We start from the raw sequence: 27,670 nt of genomic DNA, 5'->3' as shown, positions 1-27,670 counted from the left end.
CCAAAGCCCGCTCCCCCCGCGTGACCATCGACTCAATCTACATGGCCTCCGTCATGCTGTTATTTCTAAGAAGAAGAAAGAGATAGCAGGGAGGAGTGGGAAGTGATACAAGGAGTATCTGCCGGTTTCCGAGTCGGACTCGCTACCACGGCAAGAGTTTGTGTTAGGTAAGGTGGTGTTGATGTGTGGTATTGAAGGGTCAGGGAAAAACCACATAGGCAGAAAGAAGAAAGAGCCTACATGTAAAACCTGACGTCTTTTGATAGCACATGCAAGGATGTGGGCTGGAAAAAACCCGAGGTTGTGTTAGTTAGGAATAAGTGTCATGCAATCATAACCATTTCCTTGCCATTTTCTGTTATTATGGGGATCAGTCCTTCTTGTCACTGCCGGGTCGGCTCGGGTCTGCTGGCGTCTGGGCTTTGGGCCACAGGTTCGTCCCATTGTCCAGCAGCCAGCAGTCCCTGGTGCCAAGTCTGCTTTTGGAGAAGGGGAATTAGAGCTAAGCCTTGCATACGCATATACAGGTTGTCATTGGAGTGCCGGCTGTTTGCCTGCTCTCATGTCCAGCGTTCTACCTAAATAGGGGTGAACTCATTAAACATTTCACATTAGGTAACATCCCGGCACTTGTCTCGATGAAAAGTGGGAAACCACGGAAAACCACTTCGTGGATGGCTGAGGAGAGAATCGAACTCAGCTCATCTCCCGAGGCTAAGTTGATTCGGTTCCAGTCATCCTACCACTTTTCAAATTTCTTGGCAGAGCTGGAAATCGAAGGCAGGCCTCCCGGGTAGCAGCTAATAACACCAACCACTACAACACAGAAGCGGACATACAAATTACGGTCTCTTGTAGGGACCGAAACAACGAGCTTTGGATTAGAAGTCCAACGCTCTTCATTCTGCGCCAAAGAGTCTGCTTTATCTGCAGTTAATGATCAAAATTATACTGTATTCTAAACGTACACGTGATAAGTAAAAAGTGCAGTCAATTGTGATATCCTACATTTAGTTCCAAATAGTGAATTCAACAGAGACCAGGTATCAGGACAGACATTATACATTCCTCTTAAATGTAAGATATTAGATTTATATGTATTATTATTACTATTTTATTATTATTGTTGTTATTGTTATTATGGTTATCCTTGTATTTCCATGGACTGGAATGTGTCTCTTATGCGGGTCGCTATTGTACGTGCTTGTTTGTAGATGGCAACAATAGATACACTTCCAAATTGAGGTCTCGCAGGGCAGGCGTCAAAGCCTTGCGGAGGACGGGAAGGATGGAAGGGGCAGGCAAGGAATAGGGAAGGAAGCGGCCGTGACCTTAAGTTAAGTACCATCCCGGCATTTGCCTGGAGGAGAAGTGGGAAACCACGGATAACCACTTCCAGGATGGCTGAGGCTTGACTCGAACCCACCTCTACTCAGTTGACCCCACGAGGCTGAGGGGATCCCGTTCCAACCCACGAAACACTTTTCAAATTTCGTGGTAGAGACGGAATTTGAAACCGGGCCGCTTAGACTCAACCCGCGTATAATCCTTCTTCACCTCCTGGGTATTATTTTCGAAAATACCGAGCTCGATAGCTGCATTCGCTTAAGTGCGGACAGTATCCAGTAATCGGGAGATAGTGGGTTCGAACCCCACTGTCAGCAGACCTGAAGATGGTTTTCCGTGGTTTCCCATTTTCAAACCAGGCAAGTGCTGGGTCTGTACCTTAATTAAGACCACGGCCGCTTCCTTACCATTCCTAGGCCTTTCCTGTCACATCGTCCCCATAGGATGTATCTGTGTCGTTGCGAAATAAAGCATAATTATAGCAACAAAAAACGTTCGAAAATTACAGAAAGAATCAGGGTCCTTACTACACTGATTACAGAACATCGTTTGCGTAATCCCTTTGTTCTAATCCAAAGGTCGTGGGTTCGATCCCCATAAGGGACGGTAATTTTAAGCAAGAAGAGTACATAAATACCTTCTATAGTGTAAGAGTAAAGTTATGTAAACTCGTTCCGGTTCCACTTGATCCACGTTTACTATTTAAAATGGCCACGTTGGAATACCTCACTCGAATATGGAACAATTGCAAATAACTTGAAATGTCCGTGACTTGTGTAGGCGCTTGGATTACGAAAAAAAGAGAAATCGCAAAATGACGTCCTTCATTCTGTTTTGACGGAGTCTTTGTTTAACGTATATATATGTTGCCGATGTTTGAATACGATCGTATCTGCCTGGAGAGACTCAAAAGTGACACTACTTTATTCGATATATCAGCAACTTGCACGTAATGTACATGAAGAACGTAATTTTAGTTCAATAGACTGTGGAAGCTTTAACTCAAATGCAGTGGCGGCTCGTGGATATCAGCAGTGGGGGGCGCGCCTTAGTTTCATAATTCCACAAATATCTCAAATTCTTCAACGTATTTTATCAAGATACACAGTTAGAACACTATACGGTGCAATGCATATGCAAGTATGATGATTATGATTACGTTGGTGATTATTATTATTATTATTATTATTATTATTATTATTATTATTATTGTATGTATGTATGTATGTATGTACAGTCTTCAGCCCTAAGGCTGGTTGGATCCTCAACAGCTCCACCATCAGCTGTCACAGATGACCTAGGCATCACTGAAGAGGCGTACTAGGGAAATGAGGTCTGAAGTAGTTTCCCGTTGCTTTCCTCACCGGTCCAGAAGTTGGTATTACATATCAGTCTGCCAAGCCCACTGAAATGCATGCACCAACCGACCCTATGAGCAATATTTTCACACCATTCATAGCAGGGACTGGCTGCAGAAGGAATGGCATTACTAGCATCACTCATACCTCAGTCACTTTCATATTGTCAAAGCCAAGGACAAGACAGATACAGATCAATGAAAGTAACAAAATTACTCTAGCCCATACCAGAAGACATAGTGCACTGTAAACACTAGGTCCTGCTGGCAAAGGCATTATTATTATTATTATTATTATTATTATTATTATTATTATTATTATTATTATTATTATTATTATTATTATTATTATTATTAATACAATTTAGTACAATATAGTGCATACCTTCATCCTCTGATCACGTTCTGGTCCAGCGGTTACCGTTTTTCGTTGCTCTACAGGAGGTCCCGGGTTTGATGCCCAACTCAGCCAGAGAAATATGAAGCATTGATAGCATTTGGTTCCTGCTACCCCATCCTCGACATAAGAAGTAGAAAATCACCTAATGCTGTGGGTGGAAGAGCGTAGAAGGACTGACCACCCTGCCGCAAATAAAGTCCTGCACAGGATGCCTGTTCTCTGCATGTCTCTTGTTCCGATTCCTGACGCTCAGTATGAAGATACTTGCTGAGAACTTTCCAACGTCTCGCGAAGAGGTTATTTCTATTTCACAATTTCACAATAAAATCACGACACCTTTTCTTAATATAATTAACGTGAACAGATGGTTTCATATTTAATTAAATTATTTACACAGACCTAATTCACTAACCCTAATTTCTATACGAAAAATCCATTCGCCGCTCTTTCAATTTCACAAATTTGTCCAACACTTTCTTGTCAAAGTCTGGAGTTGATTGTATCATATCTTTGCTTATAGACATCATTGCCAAAGCGTTTAACCTCTCGTTTTTCATTGTGTTCCTAAGAAACGATTTTATGCGTTTCAACGTGGAGAAACATCTTTCTGATTCAGCCGTTGTCATGGGGCTGGTAATGATAATTTTGAGAAGTTTATGAACTTCACTAAAAACAATTGACAATCTATTTTCCCTCAGAAAATTAAACAAATTGATTGCTCCTCTAATACTCCGAAAATCTTCTCTTCGGTATATAACTTGAAGTTCTGTTTTGAGTTTTTCTCTTTCAAGCATGGGTTAAAATGAACAGACATGGTTAAAAGATTCCTGTGGGAACTTGGTAAAATGTGCCTCGAAGTGAACATCATTCAATAAAACAGAAACTTCCAAATGGCCAGTAAATGAACATCTCTCTCTTACTTGCATAGAAACCACGTCGCATATTTCTTTGGCCGACACTATTCGTCTACTATGTGGAAAAATATCATCCTTTTTCCTCTTTCGATCTGGTTCTGGAAAGTTTTGTTCAATTTCCCTGTGATTTACATAAACTTGTGCTCTTTCTCTCATTACGTGTTTTTCGAAAGAATCAGTGTAATTTCTTATTTGAACACTGTCTTTGTTTCGGGACTGAATTTGATTATATAGAAGATCAACGTGAGGAAATAGACTATGGAACACATATAGCCAGAAAACAAATTCAGGATCACAAAGAATACGTCTTAAGCTACTTGCTTCATTTAATGTGATCTTGTTTGTACATTTCTCTTCAATTTCTTCAAGGCAATCTATTAGATTTTCTCTGTTTTCGTACACCACGTTTACAGTTCTTATGTTATAATTCCAGTGCGTGGGTACAACTTTCGTCATTTTCTCCTTAACGATATTTTCGAGGAAATCCGATCTCTGAGACGAATTCGAAAAGAATGCAGGTATCGCTGATAAATTTGAAAAGAAAATCCTCACTTTAGGAATATGATTTGTTGATTGTTCCATGATAAGATTAAGCTTATGGGCATAGCAGTGTACGTAATATGCGTACGGATAGTGCTCACGAACCTTTGCCTGAACTCCACCAAGAGAGCCGCTAAAAACATGGGCTCCATCATAGCTCTGTGGAATCAACTTATCGCGAGCATGGCCTACCAGGGGATTAATCTGTTCCAGTGAGGTTTCTGTTATTCCATTCGCCGATTTGTCAGATGGATAAAAGAATCCCCAGAATCTTTCATGTACCGAGCCGTCGTGAAGGTATCTTAAAACAATGACCAACTGACAATGGTTCGAGATGTCGGTTGTTTCATCACACTGTATACCAAGAAATTCAGCCTCTTTAATCTGTTGAGATATTTCCTCCCTACACACTGCCAGCATGCAACTTAAAATGTCATTTTGAATCATCTTTGACGTTCCTTTAAATACACTAGCTGTTTCTAAGTGTTGCTTCATTACGCTATCCAGATCAGCCGTGAAGTTAACTAATCCCTTAAATACACCTGGATTTAAAGAATTATCTTCTTCATTGTGGCCTCGGAGTGGCAATTCAAATTCCGCACAAAAACGTACGCAAGAGATGAGTCCCTTTAATATTTGCCTGTTCTTGTCCACGATCGAATTGTGTTTACGAATAGTTTCACTGTAGTGATCACTTAAACAAGACACGGCATTGACTTTACCAAGCATTTCAAAGTCCATAGTACTAGTGATATGTTCTTGGGATCTTTCATGCTTTTTAATTTTCTCATTAATATGCTTGATATCACTTACCCCTGTGGTGATCCATTTATCTCCTTTCCTAGAGCGGGAGAATAGCAGGCAAGGAAAGCAGTAAAAGGTTTCTGAGATATCACTTCAACATATCCACGGGTTCTTGTTATATACGTCAGGAGAATTAATTTGTCTTTGGAAAGCCCTATTTACATTTTTCTTGGTCTCCGATTTTTTTCAACGAGAAGTCTGGTGTCGGCCTACCACACTCCTTCAGTTCGACTTTCTTTTCGATAGAAAGAGAAGAAAACGTTAGTTCTTTAATATGTTCGATGGTAATCATACTGTACGAAGTGCAAACATAACATTACGCCTACATATAAATAACAACCTTTCTCCTAATTTCACCTCGTCACAGTCACCTCACGAGATCATTCATCAACACAAAGCTAAACATCGCGCTCTCCAGTGAGTATGGCCAAATGAGTCAAGCGCGAAGAGACAGTAGTTACAGTCGTTACTCGTTTCGTTAGTTAATAATCCTAAAAATTACAAGACTATTTTAAATATATACCGGCATATTTAACTCAGGTAAGTGCTTCAGTAAAATAGTTCCTAGTTTTAGGAGAGAAATGACACAAATTGACCCCTGTTAAATAGAAATCAAATCACCAATGTTTCGGGTAAGTTGGCTGCAACGATGGGCCGCGGCAGAAACGCGCCGGATTCTCCGTTAGAACAGCACATCTCTACCGTGCCTCTGATTGGCTCCCTCAAGGCCAGTCAAGCGAGACTCGTAGCTTTTGGTCCGCTATGAGAGAGCGCCCTCCTGCGCAGGGCCAGCAGCGTATCGGGCCGCAGTACAGTACAACTCGCGCCCTTGATAATAATCTTATAGTAAAATATTTCCATAGTTAACATTTAAGATTAAAATTCCCCATTTTAATGGAACCCCGTGGGGGGCGCGCGCCTTAGCGCCTCCCAGGCGAGCCGCCACTGCTCAAATGGTATGTTAGTTTGTATAGTCCTACAAATGAATGGAGAGCGGGGTCTGGCATCTAATCACAGTAACTAGTACACCGCCTAGACGGTCCCTGTATTACTTTTATTATCATTTTATCCGTAAACACTCCAGGGTCCGGTTTCCCCCGGACTCAGCGAGGGATCACACCTCTACCCCCTCAGGGCAGTGTCCTGCTATCCTGAACAAGGCCTTATGGGTGATGGAAAGAATAGAATGGATAGACAAGGAAGAGGGAAGGAAGCTTTTTTCTTTTTGGAACTTGCCTTTCGTCGCACCAACACAGATAGGTTTTATGGTGACAATGGGATAGGAAAGGGCTAGGAGTGGAAAGGAAGCGGCCGTGGCTTTCAATAAGACACACCGAGCTCGATAGCTGCAGTCGCTTAAGTGCGGCCAGTATCCAGTATTCGGGAGATAGTAGGTTCGAACCCCTCTGTCGGCAGCCCTGAAAATGGTTTTCCGTGGTTTCCCCATTTTCACACCAGGCAAATGCTGGGGCTGTACCTTAATTAAGGCCACGGCTGCTTCCTTCCCACTGCTAGACCTTTCCTGTCCCATCGTCGCCATAAGACCTATCTGTGTCGGTGCGACGTAAAGGAAGTAGCAATAAGACACAGCCCCAGCATTTGCCTGGTGTGAAAATGGGAAACCATGGGAAACTATCTTCAGGGCAGCCGACAATGTGATTCGAACCCACTATCTCGCGGATGCAAGCTCACAACTGCGCACCCTTAACCGCACGGCCAACTCGCCCGGTAGGGAAGGAAGCGGTCGTGCCCGTAAGTTAGGAATAAACCCGGGATTTTATTGGAGGACCTCGTACCACCTTTCAGATTTCTTGGTAGAGCCGGAAAACGAAGCCAGCCTCTGGGGGGTGGCACACCCGGAGGCCATGATTCGATTCCCAAATTTGAAAAGTGGGATGAGGCCTGGAACGGTGTCCTCCCAGCCTCGGGATGTCAACTGAGTCGAGGCTGGTTCGATTCCCTCCTCACTCAACATCGAAGTGGTTCTCAATTTGTTCTCTTGACAAATGCCGGGATGGTACCTAAGGCTGCGGCCGCTTCCTTCCCTCATCCTTGTGTATCCTTCCCAAACTTTTGATACACTTACAAGGCCCCTGATCCTCATAGCAGGTGAGTCCGTCTGGGTGAGGTACTGGTCCTTCTCCCCGGTTGTATCCCCCGACCCAAAGTCTCACACTCCAGGACACTGCCCTTGAGCAATAGAGATGGGTCCCTCATTGAGTCCGATGGAATAACTGACCCTGGAAGATAAACAGATTAAGAAGGGAAGAAAACAATGTCATGAGATGAACGAATTTTACTAGAGAAATAAAATATTCCCTGTCATTCCACCTCAAATGAGGTGGTATTTGTTCAAATCTACTCACAATCAGTTGTTCCTATCGGGGTATTGTTCTTCAAGTTTGCTTTTATCGTTTAACCTACACTTGTCTTGCTACAAGTTCGCGGATTCCGTTGTCCCTTTAGCGCAGAGGATAGCGCGTTGGACTTCTAATCCAAAGGTCGTGGGTTCGATTCCCACAAGGGACGAGTAATTTTGACAGACAAGTAACTTGACTGGCAGAGTACAGAGAACGAGATTATTGATTTCAAGGCAAATCCAACAACGGATCTGGGTAAAATAAAGCATACGGCAGCACCGCAACGCACCCTGTGGGCTGATCTTACAGCTCAATGTTGTAACTGTTCCACCTCGTCAAATAACTTGGGGAGATGAAAGTTATTATCTTGGGACACATGAATATTAAATAAACTATTTGTGGCTTGCCCGTAAATTGCCACGTAAATAGAAACAGTTAACATTCCATGGTTCCCCATTCCTCTATGTAATGTTTGGGCGCCATGGTTACAATTTTTAAATAAAACTGTAAACCAAAATTTATATTTACTAGCATAGAGACTTATACTTAAATCACAGGGGTAGGATTTTAAATAATTAACCATTAAGTATCGCTTAAGAAAGAAAATTAACGCAATATAAAATACAAATGAATTTATTATACAAAAAATGAGATGAATCGGAAAAGTTTCCTTAAAGCGTGGAGGAATTTATAATTTACTGAATTTACTATTGCTTGCTTTATCTAATTGAAGCTCACTAATTGCAGCTTCCGTTGAAGTCATCTGGTTTCCGTGGTTACTCGTACTCTTCTTCTCGATGTAGAATTTGCTCCATGGACATCCTTCCTTCCTTCCTTCTCTGATGTGGTACGGGCTGTCTGGACTGGCACTCCCTACTTGCCTAGTCTTTAAATTAGACATTGGCCCTATACTTGTAAAAACTGATCAGCATTGATCGTAAGAGGAGAAAATTCAGAGATATGAATTTTTCCATATTAGTAGAAATCTCAATCCAACTGAGCTATACTATTTATACGGTACAGACTTGTACCAAATTCCGTAGACTTGAACTTAAACATAGTTCTTCGTCCACAATATTTACTGAATATCACACAAGTCATAAGCTTGTTTCGTTTCTCGTAGATCCGATAACATAACCGAAACGACAACACATTGTACAAAAATAACTATGTCGCGGAGCGACCACACACTGTTTCAAAAATCACATCACGTCGTACAAAGTAGATGTTCACAGTAGAAGTAGTAGTGATGGAGTTTACGTAGTTAGGTTGTAAGCTTGTTAGGTCGTAAAGTCGTAAGGCCTTAAGGTCCCGTTCTCGTGTTGAGAATCAGTATATATCCGGGCTCACCCCCACTCTTGGTAACAGTTCAATCTCAAAACTCATATACAACGAGGTATCTGATTCGATAGATCGAAGCATCAACTCCCCTCCTCTTCTTCCTCGACAAGTCCAGAAGGCGTGGCGATGATATAACTGACCAGCTTGCAAGCCTCGCGCACGGGTCGCTGTTTACTAGCCTTGGTCATAAAATAAACCCATGACGCACGCAAAATCCCAAGCTTCAAGAATAACCCTCCGTATACACAAACATGAGATGAAATGAAAACAACTATGTCTCAACATATTGACCGTATTTACAACATAATGAATTCTTATCCTACATAATATAATAATTTAAATAATAAAACGATGTTATCATATACACAATATGATTCCAAAATGCCTTGATTACAAATGATTGACGTTGAATAAATATGTTATTACAAATAATTGCCGATGGCGGATAAACTTGATATCAAATGATATCGCGTAAAATGATATTATATTAAGTTAGTAGGGCTGGAGAAGCCTGGACGGTTACATACGCCCTCCTGTTATTTACAGATATAACATATATGAAAATAACACACTACACCAAAATGGCTGATATATACATCATTACATCTGACACACACTTAATAAAAACATACATAATTAACTCTTGTATCTCACTGTAGAGTGTCTGTTTCAACGATACCAGATAACATTAGTAACAATTCCTGCCGATTTTCTTGCGAAAGTTTGTCAGCGACACTCATAATATTTACAACAACAGGTAAATAACACTATCTTTGCACTTCACTATCAAAGTGTTCGGCAGTTCCAGGTTATAATAATATATACACCACACACACACGTAATCACACGTGGCTTACCTCTCATAGATGGCCGCAAGCATTTTCTTGTTTTCATTGCAAAAATATAACTACTTAGAAAATTATTGCATTAATTTCCTTCTGCAGTTTCAAAAAAATCCCAGTTACTCATGGCTTCTACAATGGTGTCAGGTCTAGGTTCACAACCTATACATGAATTCACGTATTCTAACTCAAGTACATTGAATGTTATCAAAACAACGTCTGGGAGACATTACACTTAATTCGCAGAAATATATCGTCTCAGAGAGCGAATATTATAAGTGCCCAACATGACACGATTACCATCTTTCAATCTGTATGCACAAGGACCAACCCGACAATGAATCTGGAATGGACCCTGATACAACAAAAAGAATTTCTTCGTCACCTTCTCTTCACTGGACGAGAGCATGGGAACACGTAACAGAACAGAATCTCTTACCTGAAATTCGTCTAACACCTGACGTTTCTGCTGTCTGCTACGCTTCTCAGCCGCTTTAATCATATTCTCTCTCGCTAATCTGACATATCTGAGAGTCCCGCTGAGGTTCCTGTGTAATACCTAGTACTTTTGTCAGCTCATTCCTTGGATTGCTGCCAAAATCAACCTCTAATGGGGTGAATTTCGTACTATCATGCTGAACCATGTTAATCCATTTCTCAATCAACGCTAAAGAACCAACCCACGCAGTGTGCTTGTCATGAACTAAAGATCTAAACATCCTACCTAATTCCTTCATCGTGCGTTCACACATATTCCCTCGCGGATTCCTAATTGAGGAAAAAACATGTGTGATACCTAACTCTGTCATCACAGCCTTCCACTTCTTCGATGTAAATTGAGATCCGCTATCAGATAATAACCTACTAGGCGTACCTAATTCCTGAACATACTTGTCACTAATAATCTTACTGCAACTAAGACCTGTCGCTTTTCTCAATAAAAGATTGACATACTCACTACTCGAAACTTCAATAATACCATCCTCTAACATAGCTTCAATTTGATTGTCTACTGCTTTAGCATATTTATGTGGTATCGGATATCTCGGTCCAGCGAATATACTTTTATCCAGCACTGAAAATGAGTGTTCATACACATGTGTTTTACCAGGTTTCGATGAAAATACTTCCTTGTGTTCTCTCAACACATACAACAATCGTTCCCTCTGACCTTCTTCCAAATTGCTACTATCTACCGCTTCTCTCAAAGCATCATCGTGGTTCTCCTCTAACCACACTTCACACAACTTAAAATCCGCTCTCTCTTCTTCATCTTTTGAAACCTCATTAACACACCACATGTTACAAACCTCCACTTTCGTCTGAACTTCAGCATCCCACGTGACTTTAACATCCTCATTATCCCACCTTAAATATACTATCGCTTCATTGTAATTTAACGAGGTGAGTATAAACTTAGCCAGTCAGATCCCAAGATAACATCAAATATAAGATTCGGAATAACAAGACAGATCTGAATTTTCGACTTCCCGTTAATACAAATAGGTATGGCAACTTGTTTACATATTTGCTTGGATCGTTTACCTACAGCAGTGACGATATATGTGGATTTCACAGGCATTTCTTCAATCTCAATATTCTCCTTCTTTCTGTCCTCATACCACTTCACCGGGCGAGTTGGCCGTGCGTGTAGAGGCGCGCGGCTGTGAGCTTGCATCCGGGAGATAGTAGGTTCGAATCCCACTATCGGCAGCCCTGAAGATGGTTTTCCGTGGTTTCCCATTTTCACCAGGCAAATGCTGGGGCTTTACCTTAATTAAGGCCACGGCCGCTTCCTTCCAACTCCTAGGCCATTCCTATCCCATCGTCGCCATAAGACCTATCTGTGTCGGTGCGACGTAAAGCCCCTAGCATACCACTTCAGACTTACACATGATCTTTGACTGCCTGAATCCAATAAAGCCTGATACTGCGCCCTCCATACAACGATCGTAACAACGGGGTTCTCACTTACTACCAACATCGACTTGATCCATTTCAACCTCCCGTAATAAATCATCTCTAACATCGAGATCATAATTCATGTGCGTCATTACACAATTTCTCGCAACATGTTCTGAAGACTGATAATCTGATCTCTCATTACCATCTACTATCAGTTTAAATTACTGTGTCTCCTTGTATCCTGATTTCGGCTTGTACCTTCCTCTACATTACGTTCCCTCTGAACATTCCTATTTTGTTGGTGTGACTGATTACCTACAGGTTGTTGTCTCGGTTGAAATTGACCACGGTGATTGTGTTCTTGTCTGCTGGGTGGTGTCTGATAGTTTGTGTGCTCTCGTGTACTATTACTATTTCCTAACGCATCGAAACTTGCTAGCAATCCTTCCATTCCCTGAATAGAGTCTATCTGTTGCACACATCTAGCTTCGCGGATTTTGTTGGGAAAATGTCTGAGTAATAACTTCACGATATCTCTCTCCGCCGACATCCCATCTACGTTTTTACAAATCATAACGTGGGCTAAAAAATATTCGGTCATAGAAACTCCCTCGTGTGGCCTAAATTTCCCAAAGACAATGCGTTCTCTTTCCCTGCTTTGTATAGCTTCACTCCAAAATTTTTCCGTGAAATATTTCTGGAATTCCACCATACTGGTCATGCTGCTCTTATACACCGCAAAACATGATTTCGTTTCCCCAATAAAAGCTTTACCAATTATCTCTAACGCTTCTTCCCATTCAATGATTCCTTCTTCTATTCGCTTTTCAAACCGTTTCTTAACAGTGTTTAAAAAATCTAAAGGGTTTGTCTGCCTCCCATTGAATTTAGGTAAATCAGTTTCATATATGAAATTTGTACCATGGCACTGACTTCCTATATTACCTTGCTTTTCTCTGATTTCTTTACGTATTAGTGCCTCCGACCTCTCAATACGTTCATTAATTCTTTTCTCTCTAGTTTCTACGTCATTTGCAATGTGTTCCTATCTTTCCTTGGTGGCTTTAATTTCAATAGCATATTCCTCTGCTTTCTTAAACTTTTCATTACATATTTTAGCATTAATCTCTACCTTACCACACAGATCATCGTATTGTTGTTGTACTTCTTCTCTAACTTTACAAACTTCTCCTACTTGTTCCTGCATTTTACAATTAATTGCTGTGATCTGCTGGTCTACTTCGCTCCTATGTTCAGTTAACTTACTTTCTACCTCTTTCTCATGTTGGCTACGTCTCATCTCCTGTTCCGCTAACTGATTCTCAAAAAGTTTCTGTTGCTCTAGTGCTCCATCTAATCTATGATCTAAAGCATCCATCCTAGCATTCACTTCCCTGCTAATTTCCGTTTTCGTCTGTTCTATCTCCTTGCTAATTTCGGTTTTCGTCTTCTGTACTTCCTTCTTTATTTCATTCGTTTGTTCAAATATCCCTTGCATCATCACAAACAGTTGTTCCATATTCTTATCACTATTCGTATTACCTTTCTCGCCCTCCATCCTAGCTACATCAGATTCTGTACTATTTTCCATGTTCTCACCACTCTCTACCGATTTATCTACTTCAATACTTTCATCTACAACATTCCTAGAATTCGGTGTCTCGCCTCCCTTTACTAAGTTTCCGCTATGTAATTTCATGTCCTTTTCACCATGTGCAGCCATGATTCCCCAAAAATCACACATACAAATTATATGGACACTCACTTAACCCCCACAAACACAGACTCTACTTTACTGTTTTCTTTCCACGAATAATTAATGGTTTTCGAGCTCCACGTTGGTGCGACAAATGTAACTGTTCCACCTCGTCAAATAACTTGGGGAGATGAAAGTTCTTATCTTGGGACACATGAATATTAAATAAATTATTTGTGGCTTGCCCACAAATTGCCACGCAAATAGAAACAGTTAACATTCCATGGTTCCCCATTTCTCTATGTAATGTTTGGGCGCCATGGTTACAATTTTTAAATAAAACTGTAAACCAAAATTTATATTTACTAGCATAGAGACTTATACTTAAATCACAGGGGTAGGATTTTAAATAATTAACCATTAAGTATCGCTTAAGAAAGAAAATTAACGCAATATAAAATACAAATGAATTTATTATACAAAAAATAAGATGAATCGGAAAAGTTTCCTTAAAGCGTGGAGGAATTTATAATTTACTGAATTTACTATTGCTTGCTTTATCTAATTGAAGCTCACTAATTGCAGCTTCCGTTGAAGTCATCTGGTTTCCGTGGTTACTCGTACTCTTCTTCTCGATGTAGAATTTGCTCCATGGACATCCTTCCTTCCTTCCTTCTCTGATGTGGTACGGGCTATCTGGACTGGCACTCCCTACTTGCCTAGTCTTTAAATTAGACATTGGCCCTATACTTGTAAAAACTGATCAGCATTGATCGTAAGAGGAGAAAATTCAGAGATATGAATTTTTCCATATTAGTAGAAATCTCAATCCAACTGAGCTATACTATTTATACGGTACAGACTTGTACCAAATTCCGTAGACTTGAACTTAAACTTAGTTCTTCGTCCACAATATTCACTGAATATCACACAAGCCATAAGCTTGTTTCGTTTCTCGTAGATCCGATAACATAACCGAAACGACAACACATTGTACAAAAATAACTATGTCGCGGAGCGACCACACACTGTTTCAAAAGTCAGATCACGTGGTACAAAGTAGATGTTCACAGTAGAAGTAGTAGTGATGGAGTTTACGTAGTTAGGTTGTAAGCTTGTTAGGTCGTAAAGTCGTAAGGCCTTAAGGTCCCGTTCTCGTGTTGAGAATCAGTATATATCCGGGCTCACCCCCACTCTTGGTAACAGTTCAATCTCAAAACTCATATACAACGAGGTATCTGATTCGATAGATCGAAGCATCAACTCCCCTCCTCTTCTTCCTCGACAAGTCCAGAAGGCGTGGCGATGATATAACTGACCAGCTTGCAAGCCTCGCGCACGGGTCGCTGTTTACTAGCCTTGGTCATAAAATAAACCCATGACGCACGCAAAATCCCAAGCTTCAAGAATAACCCTCCGTATACACAAACATGAGATGAAATGAAAACAACTATGTCTCAACATATTGACCGTATTTACAACATAATGAATTCTTATCCTACATAATATAATAATTTAAATAATAAAACGATGTTATCATATACACAATATGATTCCAAAATGCCTTGATTACAAATGATTGACGTTGAATAAATATGTTATTACAAATAATTGCCGATGGCGGATAAACTTGATATCAAATGATATCGCGTAAAATGATATTATATTAAGTTAGTAGGGCTGGAGAAGTCTGGACGGTTACAATGTAAAGTGAGGAATCGGCCTTTTCGTTATTTTATTTCATACATATGGCTTGGTGTCCGCCTCTGTGGTGTAGTGGTTAGCGTGATTACCTGCCACCCCCGGAGGTCCGGGTTCGATTCCTGGCTCTGCCACGAAATTTGAAAAGTGGTACGAGGGCTGGAACGGGGTCCACTCAGCCTCGGGAGGTCAACTGAGTAAAGGTGGGTTCGATTCCCACTTCAGCCATCCTGGAAGTGGTTTTCCGTGGTTTCCCACTTCTCCTCCAGTCAAATGCCAGGATGGTACCTAACTTAAGGCCACGGCCGCTTCCTTCCCTCTTCCTTGCCTGTCCCATCCAATCTTCCCATCCCTCCACAAGGCCCCTGTTCATCATAGCAGGTGCGGCCGCCTGGGCGAGGTACTGGTCATTCTCCCCAGTTGTATCCCCGACCCAATGTCTGAATCTCCAGGACACTGCCCTTGAGGCGGTAGAGGTGGGATCCCTCGCTGAGTCCGAGGGAAAAACCGACCCTGGGGGGTAAACAGATTACGAACGAACATAAGGTAAATCCGGAACAGATGCCGCTGCGGTAGAGATGCCGCATACACTGTAACTAAAGGTTCCCATCGTTACAGCTAGATGGCTTTATGTGTGGTTTTCAGTTTCTAAGAAAGAACTACTGTCTGCGAGTGTGACGAAATTTGCTCGTATATTACGCCAATTATAGCCAATATCATGAGGCGAGTACACGTTTCCTCCTTACAAAGTTTTTCCGTGTATTAATTTATTGTATATTAAGTTGGTTTCAAATGCTTAAATCAGCCGTTTTTAGTACAGTAGAAGTCAGAAGCATAACTGTAGTTGACAGTAAGCTAATTTCGGGCCATGATAGCCTTGAGGTACGACAACAGGAGGGTGCGGCATCTCTTCCTGATAGTTGGGAGAGTTGCCGCACAACAATCCAGCTGAGATGACTCATTGCTATCAGATTTTACAAGCGATCTGGACATATTCAATCCTATTCAGAGTGTACCGGTATTTTATTCGAATATTTTATCGTCTCACGATTCTTATCACACATAACATATCTTTATTGCTTTCATTGGTAACATTGTTTTGTTATATAAAATTGTATTATTTTCATAAAAAAATTGCGACATGCCTGCTCAGTATAAAAGTAAGGGCACTGTTAAAGACCTGAATGGACAGAGGAAAATTTAAGAGTGACTATTGAAAGACTGAAAGCAAAGGAAATACTGATCATGGAGGCAGAATTATACTATAGAATACCGGAACAAACACTGAAACTTAGAATGCAGTCAGGAAATCTGGAAAAAGGTTCTCTGGGTCCAGCAGGTATAGCTACTTCAATAATCACCGAAGTGAAAATTTTATTCAAAATTACTGTGTCAGGACAGAATTATATTCATTATGATTTTGATGTTTCCTTTATATAACACGCTGGCCCCGTGCTGTAGGAGTAGCGTGTCTGCCTCTCGCTCGGAGGCCCCGGGTTCGATTCTCGACAAGGTCATGGATTTTTCTGTCGACCTGAGGGCTGGTTCGAGGTCCACTCAGCCTACATGTTTAGAATTGAGGAGCTATCTGACGGTGAGATGGAGGTCCCGGTCTCGAAAGCCCAGAATAACGGCCGAAAGGATGCGTCGTGCTGACCACACGGCCCCTCGTAATCTGCAGGCCTTCGGATTGAGCAGCGGTCGCTGGGCAGGCCAGAGAACTTTCAAGAGCGTTACGTACCGTGGGGTTTTGTATAACACAGTGAAGAATCCATTGCACATGCACATTCATAGTACATCGAAATTAAAGTACGATTAATTCAATGTTGTAAACTATCAGATAGATTATTTTACCATTGAATGATTATATTATATGGATATAATTGTCCTGTAGTACAATCTAATGTTCGGTTATATTAAAGTTGAAGAAATTGGCTTAAATTTGATTTTGTCATTAATTATTTTACTTGCGGCATCTCTCCCGAGCAAAGTCGGCATCTATACCGGGTTCCAGGGAGAGACGCCGCTGATGCAACAATTCCTTTGTTCTCTCTTTTCTCCCATTTACTTTCAATTACCAGCATTTTGTTCATCTGTGATCAAATGTACATGTTTTCAAATTATGCTCGATGAATTTGCAACAATTTTAAAAGTAAATATACCATAAAAAGTGCGGCAACTCTACCGGAATTACCTTATGGCTTGGTACTTAATAATCGACAGTATCGTGCACTTACAGGGAGAACATCACATTTATTTGGGTTCGGGTCGTTCCTGAAGACAAGTCATTACCCCCAATATAACCTTGCCAAACTATCGCGACCATGTATTTAGCCATTTGCTAGAAAAATAACATTATAATATTTGACACAGGTCTTGTCTACTATAACGATACCGTTTTCTTGGGGTTGATGACTTGTATGTTAGGTCCCTTTAAACAAAAAGCATAATCATCGAGCCGTTTTCGTATAGGCCGTATGGTCCAGCTGGCAACGATGAAAAAATGAAAACCTACAACATGTTTTCAGGTTTTGACCGGGTCAGGGATGTAATGAATGAATCAGATATAGGCTGTTATTACGATGGGGTCGCCACTCCCAAAGTGATTTTTATTCATGAGTGATAGATGCTATGAAATGATAATGGAGAGTGTTGCTGGAATGAAAGATGACAGGGAAAACCGGAGTACCCGGAGAAAAGCCTGTCCCGCCTCCGCTTTGTCCAGCACAAATCTCACATGGAATGACCGGGAGTTGAACCACGGTATCCAGCGGTGAGAGGCCGACGCGCTGCCGTCTGAGCCACGGAGGCTCCTGGCAACGATACGGATATGAAAACAGAAGGTTTCATGCACAATTCAGACCGCTTGCAATTCTATCCAGTGCTGTTTGGATTTTTATGTATTTGAATGTTTAGTTATTCACTTTCCTTTTAAAACGTTTTTCATTAATATGTAGATAATATATTTCTACCTTCCTCTTTCTTTCCTATACCCTCCGTGGTCGGATTTCCCCTCGAACTCAGCGAGGGAACCAACTTCTACCGTCTTAAGTGGAGTGTCCTGGAGCGCGGGGTTTTGGTTCGGGGGGTTAAAAGTGGGAAGGAGGACCAGTACAGAGTCCAGGAGGCTCACTTGCTATACTGGAGAGGGGCCTTGTAGGGGGATTGGAAGTTTGGAAGAGACATGCAAGGAATAGGGAAGGAAGCGGCGGTTGCTTTAAGTACCATCCCGGCATTTGCTTGGAGGAGAAGTGGGAATCCACGGATAACCACTTCCAGGATGGCTGACGTGTGACTCGAACCCACCTCTACTCAGTTAACCCCACGAGGCTGAGGGAATCCCTTTCCAATCCAAGAACCAGTTTTAAAATTTCGTGGTAGGGCCGTGATTTGAAACCGGGCCGCTTAGATACATCATCATCATCATCATCATCATCTGTTTACCCTTCAGGTTCGGCTTTTCCCTCGGACTCAGCGAGGGATCGTACCTCTACCGCCTCAAGGGTAGTGTCCTGGAGCTTCAGACTCTTGGTCTGGGGATACAACTGGGGAGAATGACCAGTACCTCGCCCAGGCGGCCTCACCTGCTATGCTGAACAGGGGCCTTGTGGAGGGATGGGAAGATTGGAAGGGATAGACAAGGAAGAGGGAAGGAAGCGGCCGTGGCCTCAAGTTAGGTACCATCCCGGCATTCGCCTGGAGGAGAAGTGGGAAACCACGGAAAACCACTTCCAGGATGGCTGAGGTGGGAATCGAACCCACCTCTACTCAGTTGACCTCCCGAGGCTGAGTGGACCATGTTCCAGCCCTCGTACCACTTTTCAAATTTTCGTGGCAGAGCCGGGAATCGAACCCGGACCTCCGGGGGTGGCAGCTAATCACGCTAACCACTACACCACAGAGGCGGACCGCTTAGACTCAACCCGCGTATAATCCTTCTTCACCTCATGGGTATTATTTTCGAAAATAAAGAGCTCGATAGCCGCATTCGCTTAAGTGCGGACAGTATCCAGTAATCGGGAGATAGTGGGTACGAACCCCACTGTCGGCAGACCTGGAGATGGTTTTCCGTGGTTTCCCTTCTTCACACCAGGCAAATGCTGGGTCTGTACCTTAATTAAGACCACGGCCGCTACGTTGCCATTCCTAGCCCTTTCCTCTCACATCGTCGCCATAAGACATATCTGTGTCGGTGCGAAATAAAGCATAATTGTAGCAACAAAAAAACATTCGAAAATTACAAAAAGAATCAGAGTCCTTACTATACAGATTACAGAACAACGTGAGCGTAGTCCCTTTGGCGCAGAGGAAAGCGCGTTGGACTTCTAATCCAAAGGTCGTGGGTTCGATCCCCTCAAGGGACGGTAATTTTAAGCAAAAAGAGCACATAAATACCTTCTATAGTGTAAGAGTAAAGTCATGTAAACTCGTCACGCTATCACGTGATCCAAGTTTACTATTTTAAACGGCCACGTTGGAATACCTCACTCGAATATGGAACAATTCCAAATAATTTGAAATGTCCGTGACTTGTGTAGGCACTTGGATTATGAAAAAAGGAGAAATCGCACAATGACGTCCTTTATTCTGTTTTGACGGAGTCTTTGTTTGACGTATATATATTGTACCATTACGTTACGATTGACGTCAGTTTACATGAATATACATCGGAAGAAAAATGGCGCAGATCAGCTTCAAGCGTTAAGAATGCACGGAATAACTTTTTGTGACAAGTTGACCGTAATTAGGAGGCAGTGCCTGGCGAGATGGAAAGGAAACTCTATGAGAAATGAACCATTATACGTAAAAAAAATTGAAAAACGGTCTATTATTATCTACTTTGGCAAGAAGAGTTTTCGTCGTAAACGGACTGTGAATTGCGATTACTTGACCAGAAGATTAGCTGACATAATCAATATAACCATAATAGGAGCCATACGAAGGAAGAATCCAGAAACAAACTACTGGAAAATACATAAAAACGGCAGGGAAACACGCATAATAGATTTCAAATACTGTACGGAAGAAGAGGTGTTGGGATACGGCATTCGTAAATAAGGCCTACACTGACTTAATAAACGGCCAAATTCTCATCAAATTTTACGTATTGCCCATTGATAAGATTTAAAGAACATTATTCAGACAACATAAAAAAAAAGACCAAGGAAGAGCCAGTTTATGAAAATAAAATTGAATCTGAGCAGTATCTTTAGAGGAAAAGAAATATATATACAATTAGAGAAAGTACTTGGAAAAGCTTTATATACTGAAAATTAAGATGTATTCTATCAATTTAATATTGTCTTTTCGTTGCATGGAAATTGGACACGAAATGGAGCTAGCCTAAAGCGATGGAGGGAGGCTGACCAGATCATCGTAAGCTCAAGCCTGAAGACCTAGAGATCCAGCATGACGTGATCCAGTGCAAGGCTAAGCATTCCGAGATGCCGTGACGAGGAAGAAGAAAGCAGAGTCGGACATAACATGGCCAGAGATAAGTAACGTTCTAGTAAATTTCACTATAAAGTATTTCATTTGGTGTAGTATAATTGTAGGAATGCTGAAATGCCAAAGATATGACCTGTTTGTGCCATTGTGTGAATTCTAAGGCATATGCCGAAGAAAATAACCTCAGTTACGTATTATTTATGTGTAGTAATATACTGCCGTGCTCATAAGTTTGACATGAGGTTAATGTGAGCAGTATCGGGAAGAGAATTGATGTTTTTGAACCTATATGCTTACGAGAACGTCATATATATTAAACTAGGCAAGGCTAAGATAGTGAAGTGCAATATAATAATAATAAACCTAGGCTACCCAATGACCAGATTGAATAACTAGGCCAATATCGTCTACATTTACGATGAGTTGAAATAAACAGTAGCAGCTTGCGGTGTTTTGAGTAGATATTTAAGTAAAAGGAATGTTTTAATGCGACGTGGTAGACATTACGTGGAATCTGAGTAGAGATATTGTTGTATGCGGAGGAATCGCAGTAATTAAATGCATAAATGATAATATGTTGTTGGAGATTTGAGATGTTGAATAGGTATTGTGTAAGTAAATGATTGATGGAAATAGGTGCGAATTTATTCTTAGCTACAGTTATGTTGCGATTGAAAATGAGGCAAGCAGTGAAATTAAGGCCTAGATACGTGAATATATTAAGTGTAGCAGTGAGATTAAATGGTCTATTGGTCGAACTTATATGGAATATGGAGATAGATGGATCGTAATTTACATGTATTTGAAGTGTATATAGAAAAGAGATATAGCCGCCTAGTAATATATTCGTCTCATATAATGAATATATAGCAGTGGAGCACGCGTTAACCTGAAAATGGTAAAATTAGTAGGCAGTAGAAGGAGTAATTTTAATTGAAAATACACATAATAATTAATCGGTCGGTACGATTCTGACAGGTCATGACGGTTGAAGAACATGGCGATGGCATTCGTAAATGAAGATATTTAATTTTATTTTTGGCACACATTTTTAATATATATAGGATGTTGGAATTTATATTTATGGTTAGGATTAATTTCTTTTAGATACTTAAAATGGCATTTTGAAGCCATCATTGGAAAGAGTTACTTATCTCATGCCATAAACAAGTCAATACGCAAATTCCCAAACCAATTCCAAAGAGTAGTGCAAATAGACCTAAAGGAAAGAAAGACCATTCCCTCCTTTAATAAAGAGTAAATCCTAGTTGTCCCCATATTGAAATAAAGTGATGAAGTGTGGGCACGCAACAAAATAATAATTGCCCAGATGAATTAAAGATACCTGCCCAATTTTAATTATGTCAATTCGTCAATTTTAGTTGTCAAGAAAAATAATATGTGATTTTTTTGATTTACTTTCCTCTATTACCAAAGATGATCATTATTTTGTTAATTATAATATTGGCATGCTAATAAATTAGTTTTAAGTTTATTCTAGCGTTTATTTTCAAAGGTAGAGATAGGAAGATTAGTTGTAAGGATACATTTAGGCTGATATTTCGGAGTCATGATATTTAAAGGCTTATATTAATTCTACGGTAGGATTTCGGAGTAAATGAGTAACACATTGAACTATACACCCTCTTCAACGGAACTTGCGAAGGTAAATAGTATTGTTGAATATATATAGATGTTTTTACCCTGAGATATTGACTTAATATGGAAATGCAACCACCGCGTTTGATTGGTATATCCATCCCCGATTTCGCATAGTTAATTAGCAACATGTAAGTGGAAATATTGCACGGGCAACATCATATTAAATTAGTACTACAACTTGAGGTGAAGTATGAGGAAGTACAGCGCGATGGTGATACCTATATTTTTATCAGTCCAACCTGGACCTTGGTAAGAATTAGGACTATGAGGCCACCAATAGGTTGCATTAAATTTGTTGCCCATACATGGGGCAAAGTGAAGAGAAAAACACTGTTGCCGCAGGTTGCATTAAATATTGGCGGCCCGAACGTGAGGCAAGTTTGAAGAGGTCGGATGAATAATTAGATTCTGGATATACAGAAATTTGATAACTTGATTATGGAGTGAATCTTGAGGATGAGATATGGATGTTAGGCTTGGACATATGTCATATGATGCCGTAGCGTCGAGCAAGTCTGAAAAGAAGGACGAATTGAGGAATGAGAATGGTTTCAAGAGAAAGATACCGGGGTTGTTGAATTAAATCTTGGACCACAGTCATGAAATTTATTCGAAGAAGGAGACGATGCCTGATAGTTTATGAACTTAGGTATGGCATGCGACGCAGAATGGATTGATAGCCATGAAGATTAAGGAAGAGAGGGCTTAACTAATGGAGAAATTTATATTTTTGGATGGAAAAGAAGAAGGTAGCAAGAAATTTGATGCGGAGTCTCGCAATATTTGACAGTCTCGTGGAAGGAGAAAGTCTACTGTATATATATTTAGGTTACTTTAAGGAATTTGATGCATGAGTGATGATGAGGGAAGAGTTTTATAACGCAAGTTTCATATTATTGATTTTATATATATGATTAGGTGGATACGACATAAATATAATTAAAATTGGGCATATAGGTCAAGGTTTGGATTTGCGTATGACTTGTATAGGTTGTCATGGCTGAGTTACGATGGTCTGGGTTAGTCTTTCCCAGTTAAACAAGAAAGTACAAAGTAAACTTTGAAGTATTTATAATAATAGATATAGTTATAAGTCTGATAGACTATTTTATGTTGATATTTGATGATTGGTTGGTTGAAGTTGAGGGATAAATAGAGAATTAGGGTTATATATAACATAACTGGAATTATAGAGCATTTTAAGTGGAATATCAAAAAAATGTCGAACTTAGCTCAATTAAAATCACAATTTGAGGATTATAAGAAAGAAATTGAGGAGGAGAACAGGAAGAGAGATGAAGTAATACAGAAAACCAAGGAAGAGCAATTAGGGATTCTTGAAGTGTTTAGACAGATAGCTGAAGAAAATAGGAAGCAAAATGAGAAGCTGCTCCAGGAGATGATTAAAAATCAGGAGGAGAGACAACAACAGATGGCTGAAGAAATTAGGAAACAAAATGAAGAAATTAGGAAGCAGAATGAAGAAAATAGGAACCAGATGACTGAAGAAATTAGGAAACAGAATGAAGAAATTAGGAAGCAGAATGAAGAAAATAGGAACCAGATGGCTGAAGAAATTAGGAAACAGAATGAAGAAAATAGGAAGCAGAATGAAGAAAATAGGAAGCAGAATGAAGAAAACATTAACAGACTGGAAGGAAAGCTCTTGGAAAGGATGAATGAGAAAAATGAGGAATTTCAGAAAATAATCAACGGACAGGATGAGAAACAAAAGCAAATGATTGAAGGAAAACTTCAAGAATTCATTAACAGGCAAGATGAAAAACAGCAGGAAACAATGAAGGAAGTGAAAGAAGCTGTAAGGATGGAAATGGAAAAAGTCGGAAGTGAAATGACACAAATTAAAGTGGATATTGACGTTTTACGTAAGGATATGACAGGGATTATGGAAAATAAGAATCAAGAGATAAATCAAGAGATAAATAAAGTTATGGAAGAATTGGCAGAAAGCAGAAATGTTATTCAAAAGTTGAAAATGGAAGAGATGAAGAGTATAACGGATAATTTGGAGAGTTTGAGGATAAATTCCACAGAAAGAATTAACAAATTGAATGAAGCAATCGAAACAACGAATAAATCAGTGGAAGTAAATATCATTCTGGCAAGAGAGCAGGTGTCAGATAAAATTAAAATAATACAAGAAGAAGCTGAACGGAATAAAAATGAAACTGACAACAGAATCAGCAGAACGGAGAGAGAATTACATACGATTCGTAAGGAAATTCAGGAAATGAGAATAGAGAACCGAACAACAAGGCCTAATGTCATGAGAACAGTAGAAATTCAGGCTTGTGATAGGGAAACAACGCCAGCAAGGACTACGGATTCAAGCCAAGGTATTAATGGAAGTTCGATGGGGAACGGAAATGGTAATAATGGAAGTCCAGCAATAATAAATATAATTAAAACCATCGAGGATAAGCCAAAACATTTTAATAATACTGCAAGTTTATCCCCAAAACGATTTTTGAGGGAGATGGAGGATTATTTTCGGGATAATAACGTTCCAAACGAGAAACGACTCAAAGTAATTGAAAAACATTTAGATGCTAACCCAAGTATTTGGTACCAGGCATTTAAGTACAGTTTCCACGAATATGAGGATTTTAAAACGGCATTTTTAAGGAAATATTGGAGTCCGGAAGTACAACAGCAGCTTAGAATGGAATTGTATTCACGAAAATTTGCTGTTACCGGTCAGACAAGATATAGTGACTATTTTGCTTTCCAATTTCAACGTTTTCAGGATTTGGATTATGCACCCAGTGAATTGGAAGCTATTAAAACTATTCAAAGCCAACTTCCACCTGAAATACAAAGATTATTGGCGACCTCGAACGTTCAAACGGCAATTGAAATGGAAGATAGGCTGAGACAAATTGACATGACGACTTCTCATCCCACGAGTAGGTTAATACGTAGTATGGGAAATGAAGAGTCAATCAATGTAATAGCCCATGAGAATTACGAAATTAACAAACGAAGAGGACAAAGAGACGTGGCTAGGAACCAGGAGATGGATGAAAGAAAAGAGATGAGAGGATACCAACGTCAAAGAGATCAAGAATATCGACGGACATATCAGATGGATGGAAGATATGTGCCATATGACAGGCAAAGTAACAGATATACAAGAAACAGAAATATGATCCGAAGAAGGAATTATTACGGAGGAAGAGGTGGACGGAACTTCAGAGAAGGGGAGTTCGGAAATAGAAGATATGCCCAGGAGCAGAAAGAAGACTTGAGAAGTCAAGAAAAATGGAAGCAAGCGATTAAAGACAAGGAGATTGTTGGAGATATCGAGGGAGCAGAGAGTTTAGAGCTCCAACAATATAAAAATTCGGAAGCAGGGAAACGTCATCTTAACCCGAATGCACAGAATTTCAATACAGGGTTAGGCGTTCCTGAGAAAAGAAAAACGTTCTAAGGCATATTAGATCATGAGAAAAATGGTAATAGAGGAAAGAAAACGGATAAGAAAATTATAAGTTTCACCCTCAATTGAAGGCAAATGACTTGGTACTTATTAGAAAGACACCAAGTTCTAATGTATCCGGAAAGATCTTTGCAAAATTTCTGCATTTATATGATGGCCCATATATTATAAGAAAAGCATTTGGGAATAACGCTTATCAAGTTGAAAATTTATCTGGAACATATAAAGGAATCCATAACGCAGCAAATATCAAGTATTATTACCGGGAAAATCAGGAACAATCCTTAAATAATATACCGGAGATATGCGGAAAGGAAGGATGCATTAATTCAGAATGTCAAACAGATGGAGAAGAGGAGACTGTTTAAAAAGAAATACATAGAGTAATTGCAAAGTCAACAGTTATGAAATGAAGTACGGAGAAGGAAGTTGATTAACGTAAAGGTCCATTTATTATACGAATGGAAGCATAGTATAAATATATTGTGACCAACATATTTAAAAAAATAAGTGGGAGGAGAAAATGTACCATTACGTTACGATTGACGTCAGTTTACATGAATATACATCGGAAGAAAAATGGCGCAGATCAGCTTCAAGCGTTAAGAATGCACGGAATAACTTTTTGTGACAAGTTGACCGTAATTAGGAGGCAGTGCCTGGCGAGATGGAAAGGAAACTCTATGAGAAATGAACCATTATACGTAAAAAAATTGAAAAACGGTCTATTATTATCTACTTTGGCAAGAAGAGTTTTCGTCGTAAACGGACTGTGAATTGCGATTACTTGACCAGAAGATTAGCTGACATAATCAATATAACCATAATAGGAGCCATACGAAGGAAGAATCCAGAAACAAACTACTGGAAAATACATAAAAACGGCAGGGAAACACGCATAATAGATTTCAAATACTGTACGGAAGAAGAGGTGTTGGGATACGGCATTCGTAAATAAGGCCTACACTGACTTAATAAACGGCCAAATTCTCATCAAATTTTACGTATTGCCCATTGATAAGATTTAAAGAACATTATTCAGACAACATAAAAAAAAAGACCAAGGAAGAGCCAGTTTATGAAAATAAAATTGAATCTGAGCAGTATCTTTAGAGGAAAAGAAATATATATACAATTAGAGAAAGTACTTGGAAAAGCTTTATATACTGAAAATTAAGATGTATTCTATCAATTTAATATTGTCTTTTCGTTGCATGGAAATTGGACACGAAATGGAGCTAGCCTAAAGCGATGGAGGGAGGCTGACCAGATCATCGTAAGCTCAAGCCTGAAGACCTAGAGATCCAGCATGACGTGATCCAGTGCAAGGCTAAGCATTCCGAGATGCCGTGACGAGGAAGAAGAAAGCAGAGTCGGACATAACATGGCCAGAGATAAGTAACGTTCTAGTAAATTTCACTATAAAGTATTTCATTTGGTGTAGTATAATTGTAGGAATGCTGAAATGCCAAAGATATGACCTGTTTGTGCCATTGTGTGAATTCTAAGGCATATGCCGAAGAAAATAACCTCAGTTACGTATTATTTATGTGTAGTAATATACTGCCGTGCTCATAAGTTTGACATGAGGTTAATGTGAGCAGTATCGGGAAGAGAATTGATGTTTTTGAACCTATATGCTTACGAGAACGTCATATATATTAAACTAGGCAAGGCTAAGATAGTGAAGTGCAATATAATAATAATAAACCTAGGCTACCCAATGACCAGATTGAATAACTAGGCCAATATCGTCTACATTTACGATGAGTTGAAATAAACAGTAGCAGCTTGCGGTGTTTTGAGTAGATATTTAAGTAAAAGGAATGTTTTAATGCGACGTGGTAGACATTACGTGGAATCTGAGTAGAGATATTGTTGTATGCGGAGGAA

General features: G+C 40.0%; 2 non-coding genes across 2 annotated transcripts; both read left to right on the top strand.

Moving 5' to 3' along the window:
- Nucleotides 1–7,818: 7,818 nt before the first annotated feature.
- TRNAR-UCU (transfer RNA arginine (anticodon UCU)) lies at nt 7,819–7,891 on the top strand. Its single transcript has one exon. It is a non-coding gene; the product is annotated as a tRNA-Arg (tRNA).
- An 11,607-nt stretch (nt 7,892–19,498) lies between these two features.
- On the top strand, nt 19,499–19,571 carry TRNAR-UCU (transfer RNA arginine (anticodon UCU)). Its single transcript has one exon. It is a non-coding gene; the product is annotated as a tRNA-Arg (tRNA).
- Nucleotides 19,572–27,670: the final 8,099 nt, after the last annotated feature.

This window comes from Anabrus simplex, chromosome 1, assembly GCF_040414725.1.
Source record: "Anabrus simplex isolate iqAnaSimp1 chromosome 1, ASM4041472v1, whole genome shotgun sequence".
In the NCBI taxonomy this organism is placed as follows: Eukaryota; Metazoa; Arthropoda; class Insecta; order Orthoptera; family Tettigoniidae; genus Anabrus; species Anabrus simplex.
This window is presented reverse-complemented; position numbering and strand designations above follow the sequence as displayed.